The sequence below is a fragment of the Lycium ferocissimum genome, chromosome 9 (assembly GCF_029784015.1).
Source record: "Lycium ferocissimum isolate CSIRO_LF1 chromosome 9, AGI_CSIRO_Lferr_CH_V1, whole genome shotgun sequence".
NCBI lineage: Eukaryota > Viridiplantae > Streptophyta > Magnoliopsida > Solanales > Solanaceae > Lycium > Lycium ferocissimum.
In genome coordinates, this window is record NC_081350.1 from 70482178 (window position 1) to 70490004 (window position 7827).

At 37.1% G+C, this 7827-nt stretch overlaps 1 long non-coding RNA gene across 1 annotated transcript; it reads left to right on the forward strand.

The window, feature by feature from the left end:
• Positions 1-4011: 4011 nt before the first annotated feature.
• LOC132029460 (uncharacterized) lies at positions 4012-6166 on the forward strand. Its single transcript, XR_009407822.1, has 2 exons — positions 4012-4226; positions 5889-6166. It is a non-coding gene; the product is annotated as an uncharacterized LOC132029460 (long non-coding RNA).
• The last annotated feature ends 1661 nt before the right edge of the window (positions 6167-7827 follow it).

Consider the following 7827-nt stretch of genomic DNA (forward strand, 5'->3'; position numbering starts at 1 on the left):
ACCCATTTTAGGATCGTGCGGGCACCTACCTTTCCCACCTTGGTAGGCGAACCCTCTCATTTCTATCACATATCAATTATACAATAAATCGTTTGAAGCATTAGATATTTAGAAAATACAGCGGAACACCATAATATATTCAACAAATAATCCATGTGATTACAACAATACATGATTTGAGACTCGATATAATTTCCCCTGACCTGGTCTAGACTAGTACAAGAGCGACTAATGACTTCAGATTACCACTACATTCTAAGACCCAACCTCCATCCCGGAATGAAATAGGAGGAGGCCTTCCAGATAGGCACCGCGTATTTTCACATATGCTTCGACCAATCACCTGAAACAATCTACACCCCAAAAAAAGGGGTAGCAAGTGCAATATCAGTACAAACCACGCGTACTGAGTAAGTATCATAGGCCGACAATGATTAGTAACACATATCAATTAAAGAATTCACAGATAAACATGATAACAACCCAATAAAGTCATACGTCTATCTACCACACACAGTATATCAATACCCTTTTAATCATTAACTTCACCCCAATAATCACCAGCTAATCTCACAACAGTCTCGCAACTCACATATCATCAAATTGTTCGTTTTAGTCTAGCAGTCAACTCATCCTTAAGACACCCGTTATCCTACTTCACATAGAGACTAAACATATACTAATCTTACAGACGGCTATAGGATACTTCAACAAGTTCAATCAATGAATCCAAATTCAAGTACACATCATTGCCTGAGTAAAGCATCTAATCCCAAATGTGCCAAGTCTGAATAAATCAATCTGAATTCAATCATCACAAGTAAACACCAAATCATGTCATACAAGCCATAATGCAATGCAATGCAAGATGTATCAATGCAATGCAATGCAAGATGTATGAATGCAATGCCATGCCATGCAAATAAGGTGTACACACGTATTTCGAACGGAAATATCGACGTCTCGGTAGCACAACCCAGTGTGACTCGCGAAGTCTAAGTGCCACCCGTCCTGGATCTTTTCCCAAACGTACCGGGACCCTGGCTAATTGCTCATAAGGGAAGTCTCACCGGCACCACCCTGGGGGACTCGCGGAGTCCATGCACTAACAACGATTCCGGGATAACATCGGAATCGGCCATGCAACAACGATGCCCGAATATAACCATCAGACATCGGCCTCTTTACAATCACTCGAAAGAGTCTGTCAAATATCAGTTTCACAAATCAACGATTATAGAATTGAACCTCGGACATCGGCCTCCTCACAATCACTCAAGTAAAAGAGTTTATCAAATATTAGTTTCGGTCAATCAATGATACCAGATCATCACCGGATATCGCCATGCATGATAAATATGAGAGAATGCGTGCAATGCATATGTAAATCGATCAAGTTCAATATCACAAGTACCACACTAGGGTACACCAACAACGTATCATATCACAATACCAACAGTGGGTATGCCAACAATATATCAATATCACAATACCAACGGTGGGTATGCCAATAATGTATCTATATCACAATACCAACAGTAGGTATGCCAACAATATATCTGAACCATAAATACCACAGTGGGTATGCCAATAATATATTCGAACCAAGACGGATAACGAGATCTAATCTCTATCAACAACTCATGGCATCGAGCCAACACACTAGAACTATCAAGCACAACACAACGGGGTGGTTAGTCCCAACACACAACAGGTCAATCAATCGATATACATTATTACCACTTCCTTAAATCAGCCTATTAGCTTAAAACAAGTAATCTCACCTTACACTAACAATCATTCGTCACAACTCTTTTTAGAACTCAATCACAATCGTTGGTGTATTTTATCCTCCCATTAATCAACTAGCTTCACTATTAATGGCATAACACAATAATCATATATTATGGGAATTTTTCATCATTAGACACAACAATAGGTTTCACCCGCTACTTCCAAGTCACAAATATCCATCGATATTAAAGAAAAACCACATCAAACAACCTAAGAAATCTACAGGCCACAAGCCCAAACACACAATCACACAACAATACCATCCTAAGATTTCATCCCAAATCTCTAATTCCTATACATGCAATCTCCGTTCCTTCTAATATACGAATATATGAAACTAACCAGAGTCTACCGAAAGGGAAGCCATAACCTACCTAGCGACCGAGCAGGTGCCACGAACCCACATCTTGTTTTATCTTTCGAAGTGTTTCCAAACAATCAAACTCTATCACATATGAATTCTATGTAAGAAACCATGAATAATGATACCCATAATGAGCATATTCTATTCAGGTCAAAACCCACTCTTTAATTTAGGGAAAACGGGACTCAAGCGTGAAACGGGAATTTTATGGTCAAAATACCAAATTCAATACCAAAAGGTCAAAACCCTTTACTATAATCATAGGAATACTCGATTAATTCTCAAAATCATCATTTATATGAAAACCCCCAAATTGGGTCTAAGAACCCTAACTTTGATTCATGAATTTCAACTCTAGCATGGAAGATTATTGGTTAACAATCCTAGATATATCATTATCTAGCATAAATCTCAACATTAACATCGTTTATTCATAATCTAGGAAGCCAATTTGATTTTAGAACTCAACTCAAGAAACCCATTTAAAGACCCATTAGATTCTAGATTATGCTAGATGATTAAGAGAGGTTAATGAAACTATAATAAGGTAGGAATGTTACCTTAGGGAAGAAATCACTTGAAAACCCTTAACTTAACCTCCCCAAAGCTCTCAAGTCGGAATAGAAATAATGACTAGGGTTTTGGGGTTTTAAACTTATAAAACTGCTCATCGACCGCTCCGGCCGAGACACCGAAAAAGCAATACCGTTTTGGTCACGGCATCGATGTGGTCTTGTCACAATTGTTTTCACCGCTTAATAGATTTTACCATCACCGCATTTTTACAAGACTTGGAAGCTAGCGACTAACGGACAAAAGCAGATCCGTACATGATAAATTTTTTTCAAGTTTCACCATTTGATCCAATTTTTTGACTAGTTCCTGAGGCCATCTGCTCACATACCATACACGTAGATACACTTCAAAACACGCTACGAACGCGCCCGTGGCCTCGAAATTTCCAACTGAGCCCTCATTGACCGATTCAACTTTGGGTCAACTCTTTTTCACTTTAAGCCTATATTTCACAAAAGTTGCCCGAATCCCGATCTAGACACCTCAGAAGCGTGCCAACGGTGCCCTCGGGTCAAAAATGAGCTAATCACTACTCGGGAAAGGGTGAAAATACTGAAAAGGCCATAACGACCAAATAGGTCGTTACAAAGTTGAACATCCGTCAACCGACTCTATGCTTATTGGAAATGCTGAAGAAGAGGATGTCAAAATCCAGGCGAATTTGCACTTTGCGGGCTTGGTTTCTCATTCCAAGCATTTTTCAATATTGGAGTTGTGTGATGATATAAGAATTGAACCATATGAATCCATGTGGGATTGCAAAGAGGAAAAACAAGGGCCTTACATTTTGCAATTTGTAAGTTCAATAAGAAAAAATGACATCCCTCACTTAAAGGCCAAAAAGTGCAAGATGTGACACCCGAGAGTTGGCCTCTTTGCTTTTCTACCACCGCCCCATGAGCGTTATCGTAATCCTGATTCAAAGTTGGGGAGACAATTCATATCCTCCAAGTGAAAGGAAAAGTGGTATGGTTGACATACGTCGTGCCACGAAGTTAAGTGCGGCGCTTGGTAGGAAGCAACCCATCGTTTTCAAAATTCTAATTCCTTGTTTTTTCTTAAAAAAAAAAAAAAAATAAGATAATTTTTTGTTTCGTTAGTCTACCAAGTTTCATTATTTTTGGAAAATATTATGGAGTTGAGATGTGGCACATTTTGCAATTGCACAATTTGTGCAAAATGTGCTTAAAACTATGTCTAAATGTGCCAAGTGCAAAGCTGTGATAAATAGTAGGCAGTGCATATTTTTGGTGTAGGAAATTAGTCTCACATTTGGAGACAAAAGAGAGTAAAATAAAATTCTGATAAAACAGAAGGCCTGGGTGTTTGGTGCTCTTGTCAAATTAGGCATGAAAGCCTTTGCACCACACACCTTTATAGCACATAGTCCGTTTTGTATTTGTAATTTTTTGTTTCCCCTTCGCTCAAAACACAAAAAGGGACTCAACTACACAACCTCTCACATCATTGCTCACACCATCGCGACTATCAGGTGTGTTTCCTGTCTTCTCTTCTTCTTTTTATCTTATCCTCCCTTCTACCTTTCTCTCCTCTCATTAGGGTTGTGCATATTAACGGTTAAACCAATAACCCAAACCGATTATTGAATTAATGGATTAGGGGTCCAGGTATTCGGTGGTACCCTGTGGTTATTGACTTATTAGGTCAGGTCACGGTTTGGCCATTTTTGTTAACGGGTGAACTGATAACCCGATAACCATTTATTTAATTACAATTCTACCCTTTCATATATAAAGTCATTTGACTAGATTTAGGGTTACTTGGTTTCCACTTCATAAACAGTCTCTCAAGTCTCAAGCGGTGATTTCACTTGACTAGTAAACATTGCTTGTGAGAAAAAAGGGTACTAAATTAGCAAAGGGGTTTTATGTTTTGCATTTCATCATGTTCTGGTCTTGCTTGAGTGCTTTTTTTGCCTCTTCTTTGACAACCGCAAACAAGTACTATTAACTTATAAAGTTTATTTTCAAAATTTAGCTTTAATGTTAAAACTTTCAAGTTTTCATGGTCTTTTGCTTTACCGTGGAAAGACAAGAAGTGGGTCTCTTTTACATCTTCTACATTACTTTCAATTCTCACTCTTGTCTCTGTGTTTTTGTATTTCGCTCTCGTTCAAAACCGTGCATGGATTTTTTATTCTTGAAAACTTTTTATGTGAAAGCTTAACAGTTAAATCGATAACTGAACCAATAACAAACAACAACCGACTAACCGATAACCCATTAACCGGTATCTTAACGGTTCTTTAACGGTTTAACATGTCTACAAACCGATAACCAATAATTTGAATCGATAACCTTGAAACCCGAACCGAACCTACCGATATGTAGCCCTACCCCTCATCATCTTTCTCCCCCACTCTCCCTATTTGCAGATTTTCTCTCTTTTCTTTTTTTCTTTTCCTGCGGTCCTTTTTATGTGGAGGTTGAGCTCAAATTGTGAAATTCTGGTGCTGTTGGCTGATTGAGATGAAACTAGGATGATTGAATTATAATTCCCATTAAATTGGGAGGGTAATTCTATTGTCTTACTACAATCAAAAGCTTGGGTAAAGTGATGCACACGACCTGTTCAACAAATTGTCTGAGAGGGAAATTAATTTGCTGGTGAAGTCTGAGTAACCAAGCGATATTAAAAGTTTATTAGGAGTAAATTTAGAGCATTCAGGTAGGTCGTGGATTGCTTAGTCATGTCGCTCGAGTTGATACTTTGATAGGCCGTTGCGTTGGATTACCATGTTTCGAGTTTATTTTAGCCAATTGTTTGAATTAATTGGGGTAGTTGATTGTATAAATTGATCTTTGTTACCTGTATGGTGTCACTCTTCATAGAACTGCTTTACATACATGAGAAAGAATGCCAGATTGAATTGGAGTGTTTATTATGCTAGTATTGCATTAGGTCTTTGGGAAGATATACCTATGTTCTTAATTAAGACTAAAGGGCATGGTTTTCTTGAATTAAGAGTGATGATGTTACTGTAAGGGGACTTTGAGTTTAGTTGGAAATTGTTGCAAACTGGACCTTTGGTTGTTCTCTTCCATTCCTAGTTGTTTCTTTGGCCCAAACACTTTATACATTGTTTTACATTCTTGAATCTTGCTCTTTGCTTATGTGTATATATCATTTTCAGGTACTTTTGACACCAAATGGTCAAGTGCACTTCAAAACAATTGAAGGAGAAGCAGAAACAAGAGAGTATCTAAGCAGCACATTTTTTTCAGGGAGTCTCTCTTAACTTTTGCTTTAATCATATAGTTACATCGAGGACAATGTAACATTTTAAGTTGGGGGAAGCTTTATTTTGATAGATACTTTTGTGATGGTGTGTGATATGTCATGCTGGATAATAGTTTGGTAAATTGACTTTATTCTAGTATTTTTCTTAATAACGTAATTATATTAGTATGATTTTTTTGTTTAGTTTTTGTTTGTTTTTGTATGCCCATGTTTTGTCGTGTATTAGCAATATCCTTGGCTTTTCTTTGCCGTGGTTCTTTTTCCGAGGATGCCAAGGTCTTTTGAACCCGGTGTTTTTAGGTAGTTCTGAGTCGACTTGTCCCTATGACAAATAGTTGGGCACTTTCTTAAAGGAAATAAGCCTTGTAGGTTAGGTCTAGAAGTGAGTTTTAGGTAGTTTAGGAGTAAAAATGGTGTTGGGATGTGATTTTTTGTCCCTTGGCTAATTTTTGGCTTGCTTGGTACCAACTTATTTAACCTTGGCATATGAATTCTTGATATTTGAAAAAGAAAAATGATCGAGTAAGGATTCTTGTTGTGACTTTTAGATTCAATATTTGGATCTTTTGTTCACTAAATAGTCTCTTTATACTATAAGTGATTTTCTTTGAGTTACATTTTTTTCAATTGGGTTTTTGATATATATTCTACTTGGATTATCATGTGCCATCTGTGGTGAGGTTTTTGTGGGTTCTTTTGCATTATTTGTGGTCTAGAACTTTCTCGGAATGAGTTTCGAGGCTAACTCCTAGACTACACTTGGTTTGAAAAATGATGTTAGGCTTTCCTTGAACTGTATTTGTGCCTTAAATTTCCTATCCTTGCATATTTTCCCTAGTCAACCCCTTTTGAGTCTTTAACCATTTCTTTGGCAACCATGTTATAAGCTTTAACCTTTTGTTCTTTATTGATCTATCTTTTGGCATCCTACCTCCCTAAGTGCTTTGAAAGTGTAAACATAGGCTAAAAGCCTAAGTTTGGGGGTGATGATTGAAAAAGTTGTGATGTGGAAGTCGGATAAAAGGTGAAAGGGTTAACAAAAACAGAAAATGGAACCTTCCTTGTTAGCTTGAAAATGAACAAAAGAAAGAAAAAAAGGAGAGGAAGAATAAAAGTTGTGAATAAAGGGAAGACTAGTTGGTGAAATGAAAAGATAAAGAAAAGGGTGGAAAAGTTTTAAAGGATGTGTGCTTTGATTGTTGAAAATTGTAGTGCTTAGGGAGGTTTTGAGTCACTCTTATCCAAATTGTGCCCTACCTTAACCAAAAGCCTACATTACAACCCTTTAAGTCCTAATTGATTTTGAACCAAGTGTGTCTACATTAGTGGAGAACTACATGAAGGGAAAGCCTATGGTACTACTTGTGTGCATTTGAACATCTTTGCGCGAGAGAGAGTTAATTCTTTCCATTTGATATCCCATTGTATGTTGAATTGAATTTTTTATGTGTGGGATTCTCTCTTAAGTATGAGGGCACGTGAGAATTTAAGTTGTAAATTTGTTCAATTTTTCAATTGAGAGGAATGAGCAAAAGAAAGTTATTTTGTGATAATGAGGCAAATTTTGAAGCTTTAGAGTCATGACTTGATTTTTGCTTTGATTAACTTAGTCTTTGATCACTCTTGGTGTTTGATCACTTGAAATAAAAATTGAGTTTTTGAGATTTTGTTGGTGATCATATGCTTTGGATTAATTGTTGGTACCAATCGAAGTCATGTGTTTGTGCTTAAAGTAGACTTTTTGACTTGATATGATCTTTGGTGTGCTATTAAGTTGATTCCTTGGAAGGAGATTGTATGTTTTGAATTGCTTGAGGACAAGCAATAGTTTA